Source organism: Bombus vancouverensis, chromosome 5, assembly GCF_051014615.1.
Source record: "Bombus vancouverensis nearcticus chromosome 5, iyBomVanc1_principal, whole genome shotgun sequence".
In the NCBI taxonomy this organism is placed as follows: Eukaryota; Metazoa; Arthropoda; class Insecta; order Hymenoptera; family Apidae; genus Bombus; species Bombus vancouverensis.
Genome location: NC_134915.1, coordinates 8,846,376 through 8,870,960, shown reverse-complemented (window position 1 = coordinate 8,870,960; position 24,585 = coordinate 8,846,376). Strand labels below are relative to the sequence as shown.

At 40.1% G+C, this 24,585-nt stretch overlaps 1 long non-coding RNA gene across 2 annotated transcripts in view; it reads left to right on the top strand.

Moving 5' to 3' along the window:
• Positions 1-24,172, top strand: part of LOC117161771 (uncharacterized) — a 172,764-nt gene extending 148,592 nt beyond the window's left edge. The window contains exon 4 of one of the 2 annotated variants that reach the window (XR_013058465.1): positions 22,665-24,172. This is a non-coding gene — a long non-coding RNA (uncharacterized LOC117161771). Of the gene's footprint in view, positions 1-344; positions 685-22,664 lie in introns of those variants that run through there. The other variant, XR_013058462.1, reaches the window with a different exon arrangement.
• The last annotated feature ends 413 nt before the right edge of the window (positions 24,173-24,585 follow it).

The window sequence follows — 24,585 nt, the reverse complement described above, 5'->3', positions numbered from 1 at the left end:
CAGACACACGTTGTACCCTCGTACGTTCTCCCCTTGGACGTTGTAACCAATCTCTTTTCCACGCTGTAAAGTTTTCCAGGCGGGGAGAGAGTGGGCTGTGCCTGAAAAGACAGGGCCAGAAAACTATCCGCCGATAAAAAGAATGGTTCTTTAATAAATAATGGGCCGAGTCGCCGTTCAGACAGCCGCGTCCCATTGTAAAGCGTTTCTTTTGGCTCGGTGAAACCAGCCGGAGAAACGAGAAGTTGAAGACGCTTTTGGCGAGACCGGTGTGCTTTTATACGATCTATACACCATCCGCTTCTCTTCGCCATCGTTTCCGTTCCTTTTTCATCTTGTTGCAGGAACAACCCGGGAAAAGTATCGCGTGCCTCGCGACACACGTGAGATCCACCGACGATTCGTTCGATCGACGACGATCTGGTATCGCTGGAAGAGGAAACGCTGGAATTGCGATGAACGAGACGGACGGCGAATCTCGTTCCATGAACAACTGCAGGGTGGAGAATTTTTCTCGTACGTTTGCTGCTTGATTGTTTCTACGAAATGAAAATTTGGTACTTTTCTTTACGTGTTTTTGTAGTACTTACGAAATTCAAATCTACAGTTGGAAGTTATAACTGAAGAAGAATACTGTAGGGAGGGGGCTACTTTATAAGATAAAGTAGCAAAGTAAATTTTAAATAGTTTTCAGTTATAAAGTAGCTAAAAGTTGTAGAATAATTTAGGTATTTGACTAAAAAATTTACTTAGCATTTGTATCTTTACTACAGATATAAGAAGTTGGAGTGGTAAAGCATGTGATTGTTAAAAGAATTAGAAAACGATTTTTTTAATGGAAAAGTGAGTGTATTATAAATTCCATACGGGATGCTGTAAAAGTGAATCAATTTTCTTCTACATTTCCGATGTATTTCCGTATGTACGTAGAATAATTTCTTATTCGATCGTGTATCAAACGCGATCCGATAGAACGTAAACTTTAGAAAAATTAAAAAGATAATTGAAGAGGCACGTGAACGAAACCACGTGAAAACTGTTGTTCGCCGATAAAACCCAGAATGAAAACTACTTCGTAAGTTCTCCGTGGAATTCACTGGAAGTTTAAGCGTCCAGGGACAAGGATCTTCTCCTGGAATGCTTGTGTCGACGAGCGGGATAGGAAAAAAGCTCGTGCTTTCACCTCGACTAAGTGCATCGTAACATCCTCGCTCATTATCTATCGGACGATTATCCCCTGACGCTTTAGCTATTGTTCTATACCAGTTTCCAGCGACGATCGATACCTCTGCGACAATAATAAAGAATAGACTAAACGGTGAATCCATCTCATTAATTAGCAATTTTTTTTCATTAATTAGTAATTTCATTTTAGCGGACGCCCGATTGTTTTATGGTATTCCTCTATAGTATTGCATTAACGCAAGCTTTCGTTTGGAATCTTTTTCAATTAATTAACATCACCGATTTTGAGTAGCAATGCCAAAGATTTACTTTTTTCACATTTCTTATATCTATTTTTTATCTAATTTAACGCTTCGTGGACATTGTCTCGCACTTTCTGTAGGCAGACTGGATCGTTCATATCCAGGCGTGACTTTTTGCTGTTCTAATTTCAAAAAATCTGAAATATCCTAGAGTATCCTGTAGTCCTAGACTACCTGACTAGATAGATACCTGAGAGACTATCCTGCAGTGGCGAGGCAGCCAGCTACGCTCGTTAAAGCCCAGAACTGAAGACGACGCGTCGCGAGTTCGAATCCTCGGCATATTGTACCTTAGAAAAGAACGGAAAAATCAAAATTTCTCTTACAATATGCAAGCGGCCAAGCCCCACCCTTGCATGTGCTGTGGATGTACTTTCTTGGAGTACTTGGTTAAACGTGCTTGTTGTTAAGCACACAGGGGCCCGACGATCAACTCGCACACACTACTGTCGTCTCGCCCGTGGAGGTTTTAGCCGGTAAGAATCCGGCACTACCTTCTGCCCACCTACGAAAGGGTGGGTAAGGTGTCTATGAAGATTTCCTCCACGTAAAAAAAAAAAAAAAAAATTTTGTTCTGCATTACCACGCCGCTTTTAGGCAAGCGGTTGCGAAACATGTGCGGGACAGGGGGCTAAGACAAAAGACACGAGGTTAAGATAGAAGACAAGGAGTTGCTACGGAATGATAAACGAATTAACAGTCATTGTGAATTGAGAAGCCAGAGAGTGCGAATTGCGTTATCGAGATAGTGTTGCTAGTGACACGACCGAGACACTTCAAAACCGACAAGTTGATGACAGCGATGAAGATGTGACGGCACTCGACGACAATGTATATCGTCGAAGCGAAGTACCTAATGAGTCATCAATATCCCAACGATTCTTCCGCCGAATGTTCGAGAAGAAGGCGTGCGTGGTAACGGTCGCGGACGCCTAACAAACGCGTGGATAGTGGGGATATTGAGGGGTGACAAAGGAAAAAGAAACGGATCCGATCGAAAGTCAAGTTGTAAGAGCTTCAGTTTTGGAAAGTCACGGCTGGAGTTCGGAAGTAAACTGTCATTAGTGTAAACAAAGTGTTAGGAAATAAATTCTCTCTTTTTTTATTTTTCATCTTCGATTTCTTTTTTTATTTTACGTGACACTAACGTTGTCGAGAGAGAGTTGGATCCGCGGTGACGAGAGTTGCAAATTAATTATCTAGCTGTCTAATTGTAATACGTTATTGTGATTAGTTCGCGTTAAACAACCATCGTTTCCTGCTTAATGAACATCTGTTTAATCTATTTATTGTAAACAAACTAATTATAGTAAAGATCCTACAATACTTATCGAGGTCTCTAGTATTCTATACGATCAGTTCTTAGTTAAATATTTCAAATGTTTTTTGATAGAAATAAAAACACGCTTGGAAAGAAAGTGAAGAAGAAAATACGAGTGAAACGCGAACGAAACGTAAAATGAACGTAAACGATCAAGGTTGCTTAATGAAGCTTGAAGAAGTTGGAGTATTTATAGCGCTCCCATGGCAGTTTCCTTTGAATTGTAGAATTTTCTTATTTGTATACTAAATTTCCGTATAGCATCTATTATTCTGATACATTTGCGATTCCCCCAATAATGTCGCGTTTATGCAATTTTTATGAATTACGTCACTGCTTGATTCTTAGTGGGTTAAGTTGTTTCGATTAACCTGTCACTGACGAGAGTCGGTTAAAAGAAGAGAGACAGAGAGAGAAAAAAGGAGAAAATACGTTTACGAGAGAAACGTGGATACACGATGGTAGGGACGCGATTATGCGATTAACCGGCCGATCTTTTATGCATTCAGCCTGCCCCACGATAACGTCTCCGTTTTGACGAAGTACGTTCAGGCTATGTGTATATGAGTATGCTAATATTTGTGTAAGACTGGAACACGTAGAGGAACTCGGCGAAACAAGCTTTCGGGGACGATGATGAGGATCGATGAATTGCGACCTTTCTTCTCGCTGAGGTCAGGGGTCAAAGGTATTTATTAGACTCGATTTACACGTGGTCACACGTGATAGTATATATTTTCGGATTATTCTTGGGTTTTGTTTATTTATCACGAACGTAACAGAGAAATATTTTCCGTACTTAATATCTCAAAAATTGCGTATTAGATCCCACTATCTCTATCCCATTATTTGCATACTCTACATTAAACACCTAATATCCGCTATTCCATATCTATTATCCCAAGGCCATTTCACATTTCCATCCCACATTCCATACTTCATGTACCTTATCTCGTATTCCATATCTCGTAACTAGTGTTCCTATCTGAAATAACAAGATAGGAATGTTCTTCGACTAAAATAGCAAATCACGGTGAGCCGAACGAAGATGTGTAACTCATCCCAGTGACATCTCCAATGGAAACTGTATTCTTCCGCAAGACTGTTAAAACTTGAAAGAGAATTAAGCCGTGAAAGAATTCGCAAATACATTCATCGTGGTCGCACAAAGCATCATATTTCTCATTGTCTGAAATTCCGACAAAGAATCATGCACCCTTGAACGAGTACAGGAAATCTTGACGAGCAATCGAAGCCATTCTTGATGCCTGGTACCTGTTTTCCAATTTCCAGCCGACTCGTAAGATCGAATCTATCGTAGAATAGAAGGCCACGATGCAGCACGTTTCACAATATTGTCGGTCCCAGGGCCTGTGACACGAGACCTTCGTCCCCTCCTCCATCCACCTGGAGACTCTCGTCCTTAAAATGTTCCAAGTGGAAGGGGAACTGCTAGAGGGGACTGTAACCCTCGTCACCGCAAAACTCGACTGAAAATCGAATTCTCAGGGCATCGGATGACAATTTGGCCTTTCGACGACCAAAGAACTCGAAGAGCCATGGGGATAGGAAAAACGAGGAGGGGAAGTATAGATAAATCTGAGCAAGTCAAGGAAATAAAGGGAGATGAAGAGAGAAGATATAGATAAACGTAAGCCAGCTAGGAAGTAAAGCGAGATAGAGGAAAATATAAAGTGACTACAAAAAGATATTTGCTCGTATTCTTATTTTTCTAATCAGGCGTCTGTTTATCAAATTCCATATATTTCATTTTTATCGAATATGGTACCACGTATCAAATTTCTGTCATATGGAAGTACCAATAAATAATAAGAAATTTAATATACTCGGATCTAATTCACTAGTATGTAAATGTTATGATAAATATAATGATATACAAATATTTTCTGCGTTCACTGCGTGTATATAAATAGGTGTGCATTTTGTATCGGCGATATACGAACGTCAGTGAAGTATTTATATGAGTCAATAGCAAAGTAATAATCAGGAGCACTGCTGACTATTTTCTTGTGAAATTAAGATGTACATATTATACGAAATTTAAGTCGCTTACGTAAGAGATCGCCAATGATGTATTAAAATTGAATACACGATTCGTCGAGGTGTTAACCGGTTTTAGATACAATCTCCAGAATTAATGAGCAATTTAGAGAACAACCTCCTCTATCCCTTTGCAGCTTGACAACTAAACGAGCCGAGGATGATGAGTTTCTTGAATAACAAAATTGCTCTATAACGTTTCTTAACGTGCTAACGCCAACCTTTTATCGCGCGTTAATTTTTCCAGATAAATTCTGTCGCGCGAAAAATTGCCAATCTTCTGACCAAATTATTTCCAGTTTTATAACTAAACTACGAGATCCTTTATGCATACAGATACACACATTCACGAATCTAAGCAATCTAGGAAATACCGCGAGATAAAGAACAGAAAAGGAAGAAGACACAGATAAATTCAAAGAGGTCGTAAAATAAAGCAAGACGGTGAAAAGAAGGGGGTTGGTGTGACAGAGTGACGACAGCAGGGAGTGTCGAGGGGAAAAAGAACGAAGATAAACAGATAGCAAAGGAAAGACAGAGAGAATAAAAGAAGAAACGATGTCGCGCTACGTTTGTCTAAGGAGATGTTATCATCGCGGAGGAGGTTACACCAGGACAGGGGCGTACACGATGAAAAGGTGCCCGGGAACGAACCAGACCCCTAACAATCGTGTCGCGCATTCTTCTCTCGGCGATCCGCTTGGTCCGATAGTTTCGACAGAGTTGCAATTTGCTCGATGCGGTCGGCGCGCCCTTTCCCCTCTCGCCAACGATCTGTTAAAGGTTCCTCCACAACAGGTCCAAGCCCACGACAATGAGATTCTTATCAAGGATCAGGGCGTTTTCCACGCGCGCTCTCCCCTCGTTCTCGTCTTTTCTTATGCAGCTGTGTATGCATAGCGCGCATACGCCGACAATTGTGCCTCTTCCAAGTGTAGAGCAACGTTCCAGGTCGTTCTTGTGTTTCCTTGGGTACAGGGGATCGTACACGCGTCTCTTCCTGGCGAATATCCTAGGCAAAGATCCGATCGGTGAGGGGAAAAATACAGTTTTCAATATGCCGGTGTGCGTAGTCCGGCTACGCGAGGAAAATCCAGCGAATTGGATGCCGGTATTTCGAAGGAATATAGAGAGAAACTATTGCGCGAAGAGGAGTTTTAAAGATGGCACGAAAGTGGCAAGGATAGGAAAATTGTCTCAGAATGTTTGGAATTTTAGTTGAAAGTGCAGAGGTTTCTTAGGGTTTTTAATTATTGGGAAACGAGAGGCTGAGAGAGGTTTTTGGTATTTTGTTCGGGCGACGTGGTGGATGATATTTCTCCGTTTGTTCGAAGAAAAGTTGATTTCTATTTGTTAGAGATAGACAACCGTAAAGGGGAACTACTATACGAGTATCGATGGCGTGAGATTGATAAGAAGGCGACAATTTTCCAAGGTTGTTGCATTGATATTATGAATTATAAATGAGAGTATGAAAGTCTCGTTTGGGATCTTTAATTTGCTCAAGGTGTAAATATGTGTAACAATGGACGAGTAGAAATTCAATGTCACTTGGTATTGAAATGCGTTAAGAGAAAAGTGGCAGAGAATTATAGAATTCAATATAATCAATATATATATAATCAATATATCAATAGAAATCAATGTATAACAGTTTTCATATTAATCTGTTGTTTATTTATTTCTAAAATCTATATATATTAAATTTATTCTGTAGATTGAAATTGCTTTCCGATATGTTTAATCGAAATAGGTTTTCAAAATATCAAATATCTACGTATATATACGTATACGTATGTACATACGTTTTTATTAAAAAAATTTTGTTTGGAAGCTACGATCGTTGTTACTAAATTTATACAAATCTGTTTTTATGATTCCTAAATGGGACCGTAACAGCTGGTGGATCTGTATCTTCCCTTCTGCTCTGTTTCCAACCCTCTGCTTTTCCTTTCTTCCGGATTTTCACCCCCCTCTCCCATTCTTTCCTCCCTTTCCTCCTTTCTTTCTTCAGTTTCACATTTTGGATATAGAAAGATTCTTCGTTAAAATACTTGGTGGCGTGTAATTTAAGATTATAAAGTTGAAACGTTGAAAGAAAGTTGAAGAACCTTCTTTATTTACAATTATTTTCGGATACAGTAAACAAAATCAGCATTCAAAGCATGCAAAGTTAACTATGTACGTTCGATACTTCTCATCTTTTCTCCTATTCAAAATTCCCGCGTAAATCAACATATTTTTCATCATATTTCTATTGTCGATGAAGCGAAACGATCTGATCGAAGAATCAGATACAAGGTAAACCGCAATAAAATACAATACGAGCGGCCTCGTTATAAGTTTTCCTCTGAAATGTCCGCCATTAGCATATTACGGTCGTTAAGGCGTAGAGACATGTCGCGGTGAAAAGGGAAAAGAAAAAAGGAATAAAGAAAAAAATTAGCGATCGCGTGTTAAACTGGTGGAATCGTTGGCCAGAATGGAATTAGCATTTTTTCGTGACCCGTGACGGAAGCATATATACTCTCTGCTTCTCTCTGTTTCATTTTTTCATTCGTCTGCTTCCTCCGTTTCGACGGGTGTGCCGCTGTTCACGGGTATTCGAACAATTTTATTACATTGAATATCATTTCACGCTCGAGAGTATTCTCTTTATTCCGCTGTCGGCCGCGTTATCTTGTCGATTCGCAATTTATTTATAGTAATCGTGAAATTTACATCGGCTACAGTACAGTTGACGCGGAATCGTTCTTTTAACCGGGACCAAAGTTCAGTGAGGAGAGAAATTCTGCAATAAGAAATGTCAAGCAAGCTACAGATACGTAGAAAATTGGAGAATTTTTAATACCGATGAGCTTTGAAATATGAGTGGAATTCTTCCAGAGCGAGAAATCTTTATTTCCGCTTGCCTTCTGACTTTCATTTACGCTACGAGGAAGAACCATAAAACTTACACATAAACAAGAACACGTGCACACCAAATCACGAAATTTAAGTACTTTGGACTGTATAAATCCTCAGTTGGTATCTTTCGATCGTAAATTTAAATTAAATAGCGTTTAGCTTAATTTTTTCGCTTAATTTTTTAATTAATTGATTTATTTCAGCGTATTAGCATCGGATAAATGACAAGATATTTTACGTCTCACATTTTATAAACTTTGACAAAATACGTACTATTTCGCACTTTGCATCCATAATCAAGAACAGTTTCGACTCCATGACAGATGGTAACAGTCCGATATAATTAAAAAATATTTCAAGCGAAAACGCGATTTAATCACAATAATTTGCCTTTTTACGCGGTAAGGAACTTATCGCCTAAGATATAGAACATAAAATAGAACTAGAGATTTAGTATTCCTTGTTCTATCTTCTCCGATATATTATTTCATTAATTTGGAAGGAGTCTGTCAGAGGAGAGACATTTTCTGACGAATAACACGGCTTTCGCGTCTTCACCGACGACGCGAGCACGGTATAAGTATAAATCATAAAACGTATTCCATCTGGGAAAATCCGAGTTATTCGATATCGTACGCCTTTCATCGAGCACCGCGCGACGACAAGGGATTTCCGTTTTCGAGCGACATTCGTGAATCGTGTAATTCGGCCTCGTAAAAAGACCTGAACTTCCCGATTTGGAACGATTATACGATTCGAGGTGCACGTTTTATCTAGGTCTCCATCTGGTAGTTCGATTGCTTTGAACAGCTTGATACTGTTACGATACGATAAAAAGCTGTGCAAGAAGAATTATTTGAAACGCGGTATTAAATTACTTGGATACTTTGCCAAGCTAGAAATATCCTGCTAGAAAATATTTTGTATAATTTGTAATTGAATTTTAACTATTTCACAGTTTTCACAATTATTCAATTAACATTCGTCAGATGAAAATTAAATAATGGGTTGGCAACTAAGTGATTGCGGATATTATCATTAGGTGGTATTGACAAAATCCGCAATCGCTTATTTGCCAACCCAATATTTCCACATAATAAATTAATTTCGATTTTAGTCAATTATAATTGTTGAAAATGCAAGCGCGATATAATTTATTCTAAATATAGAAGATAGAACTCTCGAAAGATTCCAAAATAAAGAAATTATCATATTTAAGATATCAGCAATTTAAACGACAAATTAACTTTTCCTGTCTCACTAACAATTTCATAAACCTTTAACAGGATCAAAATTCGATTAACCGCTACGAAAAGTCGTTTTGTTGGGCCAACAATGGAGTCAGTAGGAAACGAAACCCTTAAAAAATAATTGGAAAAAACAAAACATCTCGCGTAATCCTCGCTCGCGTAATCTTTCTCATCGTAGGACACAGTTGCTGGAGCGTTCGCAAAGCGGAGCCAGACAGTTTCGTTATTTTCGTCGGTTGTTCGACGGGTTTTAATCCTAGACGGAGGGTGCGCAGAGCTGGTCGCTGGTCGCTGGTCGCTGGTCGCTGGTCGCTGAAAGGAAAAATGGTCGTCGTAATACCGCAACTTTCCAGACTGTCGGGAATCGCCGACTCGTGAGACGAGTTCGAGACAGTTCTCGTAAAGCCGATACCCGACGATGGAATTATGTGGCGTTCACGATTTCGTGCAGACACACTTACACATAGTGCACACCCCTTCCTAGCTTCCGATCCTTCCTGATTGAATTAAAGTTCTACAGCAAGCCGTGCGAACAGCCGTTCGAAGGAATCCGCTGATAAACGTGCAACGACGAAGTTCCTGGAACTAACCCTGGAAAAATATCCTCTGCAGCGATTCGTGTTTTTTTATCTCCCCTCAGAAATCGAGAAGACGAAGAGTTGATTATAGCCCGGATGAGGAATAATGGATATGTATGTGCGTAATCAGATTTTAGAAGAAAGTATGGTTGATTACAAGACTCTCGTTTTGATTGAGAAAATAGAATGTGGTAATTGATTTTGTGAGGGGGTTAGAATGTAGGTCAGGGTGTGTTGTAGGGTGTGTGACGAGTGACTGAGGGTCGATTCGAGGAGATGGAACGTTTATATTGAAGTATTGGTTACGAGTGGACCACGGATGTTTATCAAAATGATTGGAAAGTGAGATCCGAATAGAAATTTCTTTCGTCTTATTAAATATTATTACGCGGCTTTGCTTTGAATGTTTTGCATATTTTCTGATATTACGTGCTTTCTTTGAAAATTCGTGAGCGTTTAAATTTGTCACAAATGCACCAACGTCTGTGATCAATGTGATTAAGAAGACGGAACAATTTTGCCAATACGAATGTATACGAGAGATTTGAATGCCTGGTGACACCTAACATGGCAAGATTTGTGTCATGAGCGTGAAATGTTCGAGGGTATGGAACGATTGGGAGAAGTGAAAATTGCAACGAGTAGATATCGTGTGAGTAATATGGAATGTTTGGGATTATACTATAATTTGCGAACAATGTACAAATGTTTATTCAATTCTCAATTGGTATTGTGGAATCTAATCGTTTAATAACCACTAATAGTCATTATCGTGTAAAACTTAGAAGGCAAACTAAAAATTTATGTAATCTCAACCTTTCGTTGGAATCTATTAGGAATACCAGGATTAAAACTAAACATTTTACTTCCCCATCCACTGATTTTATAATACAAATACATTATTCACTGTACTACAATAGATAGCGATGATAGCGGTAGTAGAATGTCACAGTATAATAATAGGAAAAAGAAAATAAAAATCATAAAATGGATCTGGATCTTTCATCGAAGTGTTATGGATCTGTAGTTTTAGGCAGAGCTACTTCGATCGACTGTTTGTATTAAAAGCGAGATTTCTTTACTAGAAGTAGCGCAGATTTTTTTCCCTGTTAGTTTACGAGTTCGAATCATATGTTGCCTCGCGATATATTTATTCAGTGTAATACGAGCACAGAATTCATCGAACGGAAGGGATATAAAGAAAATAAAGAGCAATATCAATACGAACAAACAAATACGTATGATATACCATAAAGAACAGCGATCGCCGAGATTTCGCAAATCGATAAGCCAGCTTACTCTCGTTTTCGAAAAGAAACGCACGATGCAAATACACGCGACGGCGCACGACTTAACAAGACGAACTAATTGCCCTAATTGAGGTTGACGAGCGAACGAGCCCGTTAATTAATCGCCACTCACGTGTCGGTGATTCCTTGTCGAAAGTGGACGCCAAGATGAAACGGTACGATTCGCAGCTTTTGTCATCGGCTGCACGTGGCTATCTATCTGCGCTTCTCCTTAATCCGATGAAAGCATGCGATACCGCGTACGAATCGCGGATTATATCGATCAAAGAGACCAACCACGAAGTAAACTTGAACATCTGTTCGCCATCGTCTCATTTAATATCCCGTCTTTGCATCATAGTGTCAACATTTGTTTCTGTTCCGCGGCGTGACGTATCCGGAAACTTCGAGCTACATATTATGTTAAGACTGTGTAGATTTTGCCAGAGAAACTTTGGGATGGAGCTTAATGCAGCGGTGTTTATATGAGAAAATTTGACGCAGAATGCTAGTGGTATTGACTCTTGGAATTATGTGGAATAATTAGTATTAAAGGTGTAAGTAGAAGTTAATTGAATGAAGGGAGCAATTAATGGCGGAAGGAATATTTAATTGCCTAGTTAACGCAACGAAACTAAAAACAACAATTTCTTGACGATGGCCATCTAACAATATAGATTTATATATAATATAAAGTAGCTTTTCTTTAATATTTTGAATTGAAAATTGATCAAAAAATGGCGAAGGAAGTACGGAAGTCTTGTTCCATCGGTAGAATAAAGTCTCGAACTTCTTGGTAAAGAAGGTTTAAACACGCAAGCTTATATTGCGATACACCTGTAGCGTCCGTAGTATCTTAGCCATTTCCTAACCCGAAAATTATATCTTGCCATTAAATTCCAACTCCGCGCGATAATAGCGAACATTCGATTAGACTTCTCCAAACTAAGTTTATTTTTGTTACACGCCACGTTCCCCGATAAATCGCCGATTATCTGACAAATTCCACGATAAAACCTTCCACATTTTACTTATAACCACCTCCCGATCTAATTTTAACGAGCTAGTTACACGTATCGCGATACCCGCACTACTTTTCTAATATCGATAACCACCGATAATTACGTGCAGTTATCCCACACTCCAAGTGCCACGATCACCCAATAAAAATCATTTCATATATACAGGGTGGTTGGTAACTGGTGGTACAAGCGGAAAGGGGGTCATTCTACGCGAAAAAAGAAGTCGAAAATATAGAATAACAATTTTTCGTTTGAGGCTTTGTTTTCGAGAAAATCGACTTTGAATTTTCGTTCGGTACGCGTGCGGTGCGTTATAACGGATCTCACTGTAGATCGTTGTCTCGATGGAAAAATCTAAAAAATAAAAAAATAAAGAAAATTTTTATTCTATATTTTCGACTTCTTTTTTCGCGTAGAATCACCACCTTTCCACTTGTACCACCAGTTACCAACCACCCTGTATATGTCTTCATTTGGATTAGCCATTGTTGTTATACGATATAGATGATATTTACGGGTACCAATATGATTATTACAGAATTTGACAAGTAACCGTGGCGATTAAATACTCCAGATGCTAATGACAATGATTTTAGGTTCAATGACGAATCCACGGTCAACGGCATAGCGAATGCGTTTTTTTTTCAAAGTCTAAGTCGAACTGACCTTAATTGTCCACAATTCAAGTGTAACTCAACTTACTTGTACACAGTACAAGTAGAACTCAACTAGTCCTCTCAGTCCAAGTTGAGCTGCATTTATATACTCTTCTCCGTATCTCTGTGTACCCCTCCGGTCAACTATATTTTTAAGGAGAGCTATATAATTACTCCATACCTTTGTTAGGTAAAAACGTCCATTCCATGACCGTGGCTATGTTTAGCGACCCGTTATATCACTTCGAGCCCAAGCCTATTGTTATAAATCTCGGGCACACCTAATCGGATTAAATAATAAACAACTACTTCTAAGTTTTATTATTTAAGTACAGCTGAATGAAATATAAATATAATAGAATATAATGAAAAGTCTAGATTAAAGTATTGGGGGTCTTTCCAAAAATTCCACAAAAAAGGCCCCGATGTCCTTTCATTATATATATTATATTTCTATATTTCTATATATATAGGAGAAGGGATACCCAGTTGGTTCTCCTACTTCGGTTGGTCCAGTCCTGTCGAAGATCGGCTCACTCCTCCCCCGAGGGATAATAGATAATTTTCTTCCCCCGTTCTTCGTCATTATCGTGTGCACAATGCACGAGGATGTGTATTCGTACACGGTGGAAAGAGAAATGGTTAGCGGACAGGAAGCAGCCTGTACACGGTAAAGGAAGGCGAACGAAGAAGCCGCTCCTCTACACAAACCAGGGCCCTGTTCGCCGTTGTTTGGTTGGTGGATCTCGAAGCTTATCGTGATCTACCAAGCAAAAGGGTTTGCTTGCTTCAATTAACGAGGAAAAATGGCCGTCCTGGGCCTACATCTTTATTTTCCGCGGCCGTATCGGCTGCCGTGTGAATTATTAAAACGACCTGCCCTCTCTCGTACTCTTTTCGTGCTCTTTTTGGGTTTCGTTTTATCTTTCCTTCTGTTTCTTCTACAATGGCTGGCGAAAGTATTTGGTCACTTTATCGTAGGTTACTTCTACGGATGTGTCGTATGCGTTGTATAAAACATTCTGGAATTTCAATAGTATTCAATAGTATTGTAACGAGTAGGCTGCGAATATTTGTGCAGATTTATGTTTTTACGAAAATATTTAAAAAAATATAATCTTTAGAGAATATTGTTTTTACATAGGAAATATTACGGAGAGTATTACATTTTAGGTATTTCGTATGTTTTACATCTCTGTATTTCTTCTCTGTATTTCTGTACTTTTAATTCTCCCATTGATGCATGAAAATCCTAGTTTAATGATCGAATATACCTGGTCTATCGGGCATTGACAAAGAAATCCTCGAAATCATTTATTCGTATCAACAGTACAGAAATAGCCAATTGGTCGATATATCGAACATTGAAGAGTACAAACTGAGAGAATAACCATAGAATCATTTTTTATTATTGTTGAAATTAATCCATTAAGCACAGAACAATGGAATAATATACCTGTAAATGCATACGTATAAATCATGATAATTACGATATCTCGTTACGGTATTAATGAACTTGCAGAATGCGTTTCGTATAACATGCGTATAATGATATATTCATGAAACGTGTTCTGCAAATGTTCAACTGTTTTCGTGAGCTACTGCTCGTTGAATTTGATTCTTCTTCTTGTGTCGCCTTCTCCGATAAAACGATCGAAAGGGGAACGTTTCGCGCAGAGAGGGTCGTCGCAGACGGAGCTACATTCCGGCACGGTCGTCGTGTAATTTGGATAAATACTTGCGGCGGTTCGCGGTCTCGGGAATGGCCAGTTCAAACCGCCTGACACGGGATATTTAAGCCGCAGACTCTGTTGTGCGGTTCGAATTACCTAAACGCAGGAATTCTCCGATTGCGAATGGGCCCGGTTAATGGGCAGGTGCTATACTATTTCACTGGATTACGATAGTGCTCCACCCTCTTTTCTCAACGTTTATACTGGAGATTGTTCACTGAAGTGGCAGAGAATCACGGTGAAACTCGCAAAAGTTACAGTCCAAATTGTTCGTCGTATTCGATGGTTTCGTGGTATTCTGGGTAGATGCGCCAGTAAAGGATATCAAATATTTGTTGTTGATTGGTGAAACTTTTATTGATCGAGGAGGTGGAGGTTTATTTCTGAAAAATTGACGTATCCGATGGTGATGAGGCGAAATTTGATAATAGACCCAGATCATTAAATAGTGAATACTTATGCAATTTTGTATTTTTTACGAGGTGGAACCTGAATAAAAATAAAGCTTATAATAGAAATGCGGAGGATTCAATAATGATATGGAAGTAATTACAAAGAAATGATGGATTTCATTTTATTGTACATAATTAACGAGTTTTTTTCATAATATTGAATATGTGGATCTAACTTTGAGGTTTCAAATAGGATAATAACTCTTAGAAATTTTTAATCGTTTCCTGCAAGAGTCCTAATTTTCACGACCGAGGAATATTCGGAATGTTTATATATTCAGAACAATCATTTATTCGCACTGAATCTTATCTCTGATTTATTATAATCGAATCTATTTCAGAGAATAATATCTCTCTTCTTTTTAAATATCTTTAAATAGATATTATACTCGATTTCAAGCAGTCATACATAAATGTAAGATACAATAAAGTAGAATATAAAATAAAATAAAACAAATACAAATATAAAACCAATGAACGATATATGCAACGAAATAATCAAGCCACAAACGATTGCAAACATGTCCTTTGCGACTAAAACCGACTCAAACTTTCCCCTCCTACATCGTCTTATCAGCGCGCAGCTCAAACAGAAGGTGCTTATCACCGAGCAAATTTGCGGACTGGGCTATCGTCCAAGGAAACGTAAAACGTTGGCCGGCCACCGATTCCCATTCAGGCCGCGGTTGGTTTTATCAACGCGCGACGAGCGGATCATAAGCACGAGATAACCGTTGTCCTTCCCTGGGAAGGTTCCCTCGACCGCGCAAACCTCGCTTTATCTAGAATCCACTATACAACGCGACACGACACAACCACCTGGGATCGCCTCCGTTTTCTCCCTGCGGATGTTCCACGCGGATTTTTCCGAATTCCATCCACCTCGCCCTATCACGCTTCGCAACAAGCTGATGTATCGCAGCCCGGTGCCGGAGATATTGTCCTACCGGCTGAAGGTGCGCGTTGCAGACGAAGGTTGCTTCTTCGTGGGGAAGAAGGTAGAAGAGAACCATCGTGAGATCGCCAACGTGGAGAACGACGAAGCGAAACAGTTCTGAGCGCAGAGAGTTGCTTCGCTTCCATCGAAGCGATACAACGGCCTGAGAAGAGTGTAAGAGCGAATGAGACGGACGTAGGATGTTCGAGGAGGATAGTAAGGGCGATAATTAAGACGGACGCTGATCTTGCGATAGCGGGCTTAGTCCTCACGACGAGGACCCACCCGCCCTCGTAAGTACCGCACGTAACAGTACTTTCTTTACTTCTATGTTGCACATGTGTGTGTGCATGGTCGCGTGTGCAGTTGTGTACTTTGGTTGACCACTAGCTGGAAGCTACACCGAGCACCGATATTGTCCATTATAGCGCGATTCTTGAGTCTTATATACGCTGATGATCAAAAGTATTGGGGCACTTGTTTATTTCTGACATGATGTATTTTAATAGTTTCTATCGCAGCATTGCTAGCGATGAGCCTTCTTTTTATGTACGCTAAGGATTAAGAGTATCAGGGCAATTGGTTGGACTGGCAAGATGTATTTTAATCGTAGAATTCGAGGTAAATCAAACTGCAATGATTTCATTCTTTATAATCGTCGTAGACACAGTAGCGCCATAAAAAGTATTCCAATACTTGTAGATACATTTTGTGAACATATTTCTTTTTATTTATGGAACATTTTGAAGTTCCTTTAGCGCTACAGTAAGACACGTCTCGTACGTGGAAACTATGAGATATTTAAGATGTAAATAGCGGAATCATCTTTAGTATTTATTATTGATCGTTGACGCTTTATACTAATTTTTTACTACATACATGCTTGCAATAAACGTCTCGTACCTACACTTTTGAAAAGAAGAGACCTTTATTTGGCTAACTAATTTTCCATCTTCCCCTTCGATGTCGTCTATTATCGAATTAGAACGGTATTTCTATTAACCTCTTCGTTATTTGATAGCGCATGGCAAAAACGCTACGAACTTCCGATATACGTATGCGTGATTTAAAAATTAAAAATTCCTCTTCTACAAGAGTCCCTTAATACTTTGACTGCCACGTTGGTCACTGGTGAGCGGAGCGCTTGAACTTCTTACAATTGTAAAAATTGAATGAAAATTGACAGTCAGGGCATTTTGAATATAACCGATAAATAGAGGATGCTTTGAAATAAAATGTGCCCCATTGAACAATTAAACATTTTTATTAGAACATCAATAAAAAAAAAAATGAGAACAAATCTTGCATCTAACGGTGCACTGTGTTTGAATTCATATCTTTGAGAGCTAATCTACGAATATTATTATAAACACACCTTAGAAAATAATCGTAAATGCTGCTTTGTAATCATATAATTGCAGTTAGAAGTGCGAACATACCTTACTATTATAAATGGAATGAGCAAATACCGTTTACTAATATCTTCTACATGTTTCAACAATATATTCTGGACGTTTTGCTTACGACGAAATAACGAATGCGAATGGTTCGTTGAAATAAACGAAGTCTTGTTATAATATGCCGCTATCAACTGTTACCAAGGCGCCACGGTGGTCACCCGTGACCACCAATAAGGGTCCATTGGGGAAGAATGTTGTTTTACATCATCAATTTATTATTATTTCGCCATTATATGCTTTGAATAATAAAAATACTCCCGTGGCGTCCTCAGCGAAACATGTGATTTCGGCGTGGCAGTCAAAGTGTTAACAAAATTCACTTGTTAATTATTACAACCGATCCACCGCAAACAGTTTGGATACTTACAAGCTGATATAGTCTCAGTTATTCGAAAAATGCCATTCATAGAAGGAGGAAGATTCAAGAAAGCAAACGATCGGAGCTAAGACACAGAGGGGTGAAGTCTATCCAGAGAGGAGAGAACATGAACGAACAACATCTCACGGAGACCAGGGATGACTTTAGAAGAAAGGAGAGAGTGAATGAGTGAGAGAGAGAGAGAGAGAGAGAGAGCCTGGAGGAGTCCAGCACCAAGATTTATCGGCCTCTTACCGATACTGAGCCGTGCTCAAAATGCTGCAAAACACGATGAGACTGTGTGCGAGCGTATATATACGAGTCTGAGCCGGATAACGAGGCGCTACCGCCACGGTAAATAGCCCCCGGTCATTTATTAGCTGAATTTATCTTGCCACGCGTCGAACAAAGGGATACGGACTATACGCTGTGCTTGTTGTCTTCCCTTCAGATTCACCTTAACCTCGCTCTCTCTCTTTCTCTCTTTATCTATCTATCTATCTATCTATCCATCTATCTGTCTCTATCTCCGTTTTATTCGTAGTTCTACGCTCTCCCTTTCGTTTCGTAAGCAGCGATTCTTGTTCATGCAACGGCGGACGAGAAGTCCGTGTCCTGCCACCCCCAATCCCTCCAGCAGAGAATCAGCCGCGAGGCACCTGCGTGGAGGTTCTTGCCTTATCTTCGTGAGACTATCTGCCCGGAATTATCGGTGAATCCGAAAAATGACGGTATTAAGATTGGCGCGCGGGTTCCGCCAGCCTGCGTACAGAGGCACGTATACAGGGTGTTCCGTAAGTGGTGGTGCAATGGGTTACGAGGTTATTCTGTTGCGGGAGACGGCAAGTCGAAAGCGTGCAATGGGAAATTTCTAAATGATCCTTCGATTTTGGAAAGAATTTCGATCAGATGCTTCGTCGCTGTGGTTCCGAACCGTTTGTTCTATCCTCAACGACTCGTAAACCGAGGAAACCGAGTCCGATGTTACTTTGTGGAGCGAGGGCTAAAAAGAACTGTTGCTTTCTCGCAATGATATTAGATCCTATTTAGAATTTGCATCGTGCCATCGTGAATTCGTATTCTTTTCGCCAGTGACACATAATATGGGTCGGCTAATTACATTTTTTGAGAAATGGAATTAGAACGAAGTTTAATCGAATAGACGAATTGTCAAGTAGGCGTGAATTTTGGACAATTTTATTAATTCGGATGTAAGTGGACAATTGACAAGACACTGATCTATAATATATGCGAAAATACATCGAAACGTTTACTCCACAAATTTCCAGCTCTCAATTCCCCTGATAACAAACTCCACAGGAAAGAGATTATTTTCCATACATTCGACCTATTCTTTCGCGAGAATACATAAATAAATATACGGAAAATGATGCAAGAAATTGTATGGAGAAGGTAATATATTTTCCCGAGTTAGATCTCCTCTTAGTAACTAGAACGTAAATTCTAACAATAATATTAAAAATACAATCTAATCGGAAATACGATCTCACGAATAATCACAGAATCAGCCAGCCCGTGGGCAATTATACGGCTAGTTTCAGCACACCCTGTATAAACACGCAAGGGTGGTAAGAATGTTTGTGCGTGTTCGCACGAATGTATACACGCGATACGTCGGAGCGAAGCTGGTGAGCCACGTAAAAGGAAACGCGTGTTGTACGTGCGCGGAAAACGCCTGGCCAGATCCGCGCGAACGTTGATTTGCAATCGTACGTGCAGAGCCCGGAATCGGTTCGTGGCCTGGCTGGCCTCTCGCTTACTGTACTCTGTCCAACTTTGTTTGCGAGTAAGGTCTCCACAGGGCAGGATATCGAACCGGTTTTTATGGACTCTGGTTAATTTGCCGCCTGGTTGCACGCGTGCTCCACGAATATCTACCGAACGATAAAATTTTCGTATATAATTCCGGGGTGTAAAGTTGCTCGCGCCGCTTCTGCTTACATGTAGAAGAGACGGCTGATGCCGTGTTTGACTAACTAGCGGCCTGATGATGAGTCCGAATGAAAGGATCGGTGACTTCTGGCGATTTTTCGAGCGAAACGATTCTTTCGAATCACCGCTTTTAACGAATACTGTTTCATGGTTGCGAGTCACGAATGATTTAAAGGTTAAGAATTTCGGATGGTGAAAATTACCGGCTCTCGAGATCGAGGCCTTGTTCGATGTTGTAAAGCTCGAGAAATGAACGGTATTTAAATTCTGTTGATTTTATGAGCTCCGAGATTGTGACTGATCGTTACACTGATACATGCAATCGGAATATTTTAAATAATTAGAAATATTTTGTCATAATTTGTCACAAAGATACACAGTCATGGTGATTAAAAGGAATGCTGATTTATGATTGGACGTCGCGAATTATTTAAACGACGAAATTTAACTCTTCCGAAAGTCTATGATCAATTTTATATATTTTTAATTAGAATATTTGAAATGTAGATTGGCACGGTCGTTTAAACGAGTCATCGTCTTCGCTGTTGGCTCGTATTTGTGAATAATTTCAAGATTAAGAACTTCAAATTCTAAAAATTAGAGTTCTTCGATCGAACATTTCATATTTAAGAAAGCAAGAAAGCGAATAATCTATAACCATCGTTGATCTCATATCTCTTAAAATTCTGATCAATTCTCATGTCTAGGTACGTATTGTTTATTGCATTATATGATTGGAATATTTAAAACAATCAATAGCGTAGCTGTTGAAACGTTTCTGCCACTCCGTGTGTTGTTTAAGATTTCGTAAGAGTTCGAGATCGGATCTTGATAATGTTTTGACACTTTGATTATCTGTATGGGTTATTTAGTATGCCACAGCGTTCTTGATGTTCAATACGTCCGCTTTCAGTCATGATTCCGTAATTGCTTTCGCGCGAACTTTCATGCAGCTCGCGACCATATTTTTCATTCGCGCCGCGATTGCTCGTTTAAATTCTAAAACAGGATATCGTGGTGATGAATAGAGATCTTCGTGTGGAATGGGAAATACCCAGTCACTTTTTTCTTTATTAAGATAACCAAATAATTTCTTTTTCTATTTTAATACTGCTTTTACCAATATCCTCTCCCAGAATAATAATGTTAAAACTTGATTCGTTCTGTAAAATCGTCCAATATTACAATCCTCTCTGGATCACGTTCAACGATACAGGATATGCTACGATGTTTATCTCCAAGTGAAAATCTTGGAAAGTTCCTCAGAGAATTCACATCTACTTCCTACATGAATGCAAACGATCGATGTTTGTTATCTCGGTAAAGAAACTGTTTATTAAATTAAATCGATTAATTTATCGATAAGAATAAACACAGGTTACAGCGTACCAAATTTCTTCAAAAATTTATACAATCTTCCATTCCTATCGTATATTCCCTTTTTTCTATACTAAACATAAAGATAACATCAAGTCAAGGAAATGAAATTCATCTAAAGAATCGTATTAATTTAATTCTGGATATAACAATTTAACAATAGGGTGGTTAAAATGAACAATTTACAGGAATCTCATAAATTTACAGCAGTACGTTCTTGGTAATTTCAACGATGTTTAACAAATTAATTCTGTCTCTTTCAATAAAAGTTCTACGCTCTAATCACCAGTAATCATAATATCAACATGTTATCTCTATTTCAACTACCAAATCATTTTCGGAACATTTCATCTTATACTCGATCGAATCTCATAAAGCAGCGCAAACCAAACTCTCAGAAAGTTATAACCACTACCCATAAAAGACGAAAAAACCGCAAAAAATCAAAAACAAATATAACGCGCGCCTCTCCTAAGGAGGAAGCGCGAAACGTCGGAGGGTAGACGTCGAGGATGCCGCGCATAAAATATGATACTTCGCACCTTACGATAATTTATCACCGACGCGTTTCCATCTGAATCGAACGGGCCACGAGAGATGCTACCCCATCTGCGAACTCGCTTCTCTCCCGGAAACCAAGGGGGATAAGCTTCGGTACATTCGGCAAACCGAAGACACGTTTCTGGTTCGGCGTGGCGTTCCTCTTCGTGGCTGGCGCACGTTCCTCGTCACATCATTAAACGAGCCACGCCGTGTATGATCACAGGACCATCAGAGAGGAACTGAGGCATCAGCCAGGACGGTGGTTTCGACGCGATTTATCGCCTCATGGGTGCCGCTTGTCGATCGAAACCAACGTATAAACCAAACCTTTGCCTGAAGGGTCGTAGGTCGGGATCGTACCTTGAGGCCTCGATGAACCGAGAGAACGAAGGGGGAAAGGGTTGTGTTGATCCTCTTCTTTCATCGGTGTCGCGCAATGCGCCCCTAGGGTTAAGTGGAATTCTTCGAACTTTTATAATTATTTTCTACGGAGGCGAGATCGTTAATCAGTAATTGGACGAGCGGTTCTTGCCGGGAAACCAGAGTGTCCACGAGGCAGGAAGAGGGAGCAAGAGAGAGAGAGAGAGAGTGAGAGAGAGAGAGAGAGGTTATTACGATGTTCCTAGATCGAGCACACGAGAGAGGTTTACGAAGAGGACCCGATACGCGGGTAAAAGCGACGTTTATGTTTCCTGCTAACGGTGTATTTTATTAACTAAGGCTCGCGGCTCTTTGTATCTTCTTTGTATCCGATGGATACCAAGCTCTGATCGATTGCCGCGCCTTTGCTAACGAGTCGAGCAAGTTGGTGTCTGCTATCGCTTAGGAAAACGCCCTCGGGAGATGAAAATCAACTGTGATCCAAGAGATTTAAGAGCAGTTAGAAGCTTTTATCGAACTGTTTGCACGTTTGTGGTTGTTGTGGGCCGTATTTGTTATCTGCGGGCTAGTTTGACAGAACTTACTTTGTTGAAATCAAGGATCAAACGTGGATTGAATTTATAAAATTGTGGGCTACTTCATAGGGGATGGTTGCGGGATAACTCGCGGATGTAATTCTCAATCTGTGGGCTACATTTGTTGGCAGATGTATAGATAAGTAATAAAGGTACAGCAGCTGGAAAAATGATTTGCACGTCATTATATCTGTTATACTTGAATGTTATAGTTGTGCGTGAAAAATACTTCAGAGTACTAAGAATAATTTTAGCGATGTCTCATAAACGTAGCCCGACTCCATTGTCGTGATGTTTTACGATTTCCTGTGGTTTCTTTTTCAGAAGCGTCACGTTCGAAGATTAGCATTACGTGCGCCCTAACGAGGGAAGCTGATTCAAGCCGGAAGAATTCTACGTTGACTTTTAGTATTATAGAGTTGTTCTACTTTGCGAATTTGATTTATAGAGAGACTAAAGCAAGAATGGAGAAAAAGCGGTAAGAAAAATGACACGGTCTCCGGTATTTCACGCATGTAGTTATCTGCTACGACATTTAATCCTGGATGTTTTCACGGAATTTATACAACAAAAATAACGTCGGATTCTTTCGAAACGAATCACGTGCAACGATCTGCTGTAGAATATTTGACTTATATAGCACGTATCTTTAGAAATATACTGGCAGTGAGCCTGTGACATTTTTAAACAATGTTCTAAGCTATAATAATGATGCTAACTGAGAAAACCGAGTCAAGGAAAAGATATGTAAAGATTACATCAAGAAAATTATATCATTTACAGATATTTAGACAAGACGATAAAAATCCAGTCAGAACGAACCACTGCTAGAAAATTGAGGTAGAAACTTTCCAAAATCAGATACGAAAGATCTTCTATCATTCTTAAACAACGTACCACGTTACTAAACACATTGCAATGTTGTTAGTAACTGAAAACTAAATAAAGAACGATTCGTGAATCTCATAAGATCAATCAAATTGGAGCAACCCACCCCCGTATTTACAAACCTATATCAATGACACCAACCCTACTCTATCTCACCCTTCAATTCAACCATCCGGCGATTGAAATCAGAGAGCCAACGAGCGCATCGAACGCGTCGTTGATCGCGTAGCCACGTGAAATTTGCCCCTCGTAAATTTCAACCTGTTTCACATCGTACAGAATTTACTATAACATCGATCCGTCTCCCTGGTTCGTGTTCTCCGGCGTTTGTGCTCCTAGGATGACTAAAACCCAATGGACGCGAGCAGCCCGATAAGAAACGTCGACGTGACGTTCCCGGTAACTGTTCCAATTTGGGCCCGAGCGAGACAGTAAGAAAATTGGTCCGATCGTAGTAACTCACGTATTTACCCACTCGCTTCGATGTTTGATCACGGATATATTGGCGAAGAGAGGCGAAGGCACGCACGGTGGTCTCGCGGTGTGGTCCTCGGGTCGAGAAGAGTCCACTGATAGCATTCTCACACACTGTTCTCTCCTTCTCCATCCTCCATTCCCCCTTTTCTTCCTATACACCTCTTCCACCGGCTTCCCCTCTTGCTTCTCTCTTACCTCTTCGCTGTACGTATATTCTTCCTTTTCCTTCGTTTCATCTTCTTCCTCTTCTTCATCGTCCTTCGTAGTTGCCTTCTTCCTTGCAGCTTCTCTCCTCGCGATCCTCTCTTGTCCTTCTCTCTTTCTGTCTGTCTGTTTGTCTCTCTCTCTCTCTCTCTCTCTCTCTCTCTATTCTTCATCGTCGTTCTCTTCGTCTTCTTCGAGTACCACATCGGAGAGGAAGGACTTCTGACTGTACCCGAATGAGCCGCGATTTTTCGCAAACTCTCGCTAGCCTCTCTCTCCGGACGTATAACGTACAATTACCCGAAGACCAGATTACACGGGGCATGGGAGAGGCTCTCTACGCTCGTTATGCCATCACAAAGCCCCGTTCACATTGGCCCACTTGAGAGAGCGAGCATGGAAGAGAGGCTGGCCGACGAGATGTTGATGCACACCGACCACGGATCCCCGGGACCAGGACCAACTACCTAAAGAGGGAAAGAGAGGATGAAGCAGAAGGAAGTCTTATCGTCTGCCCGCTCGGAATCGGTGTACACGATGCCTCTACCTGGGTACCAGAATTCAAGATGTTCCCAGTCTAGATCGATATTTCAGGTACTCTCGCGGCCTATGGGAGTGGTTCAGCTGCCATTAAAACCGACAACGCTGTCCGATACTAGAAAACCATCTAACGATT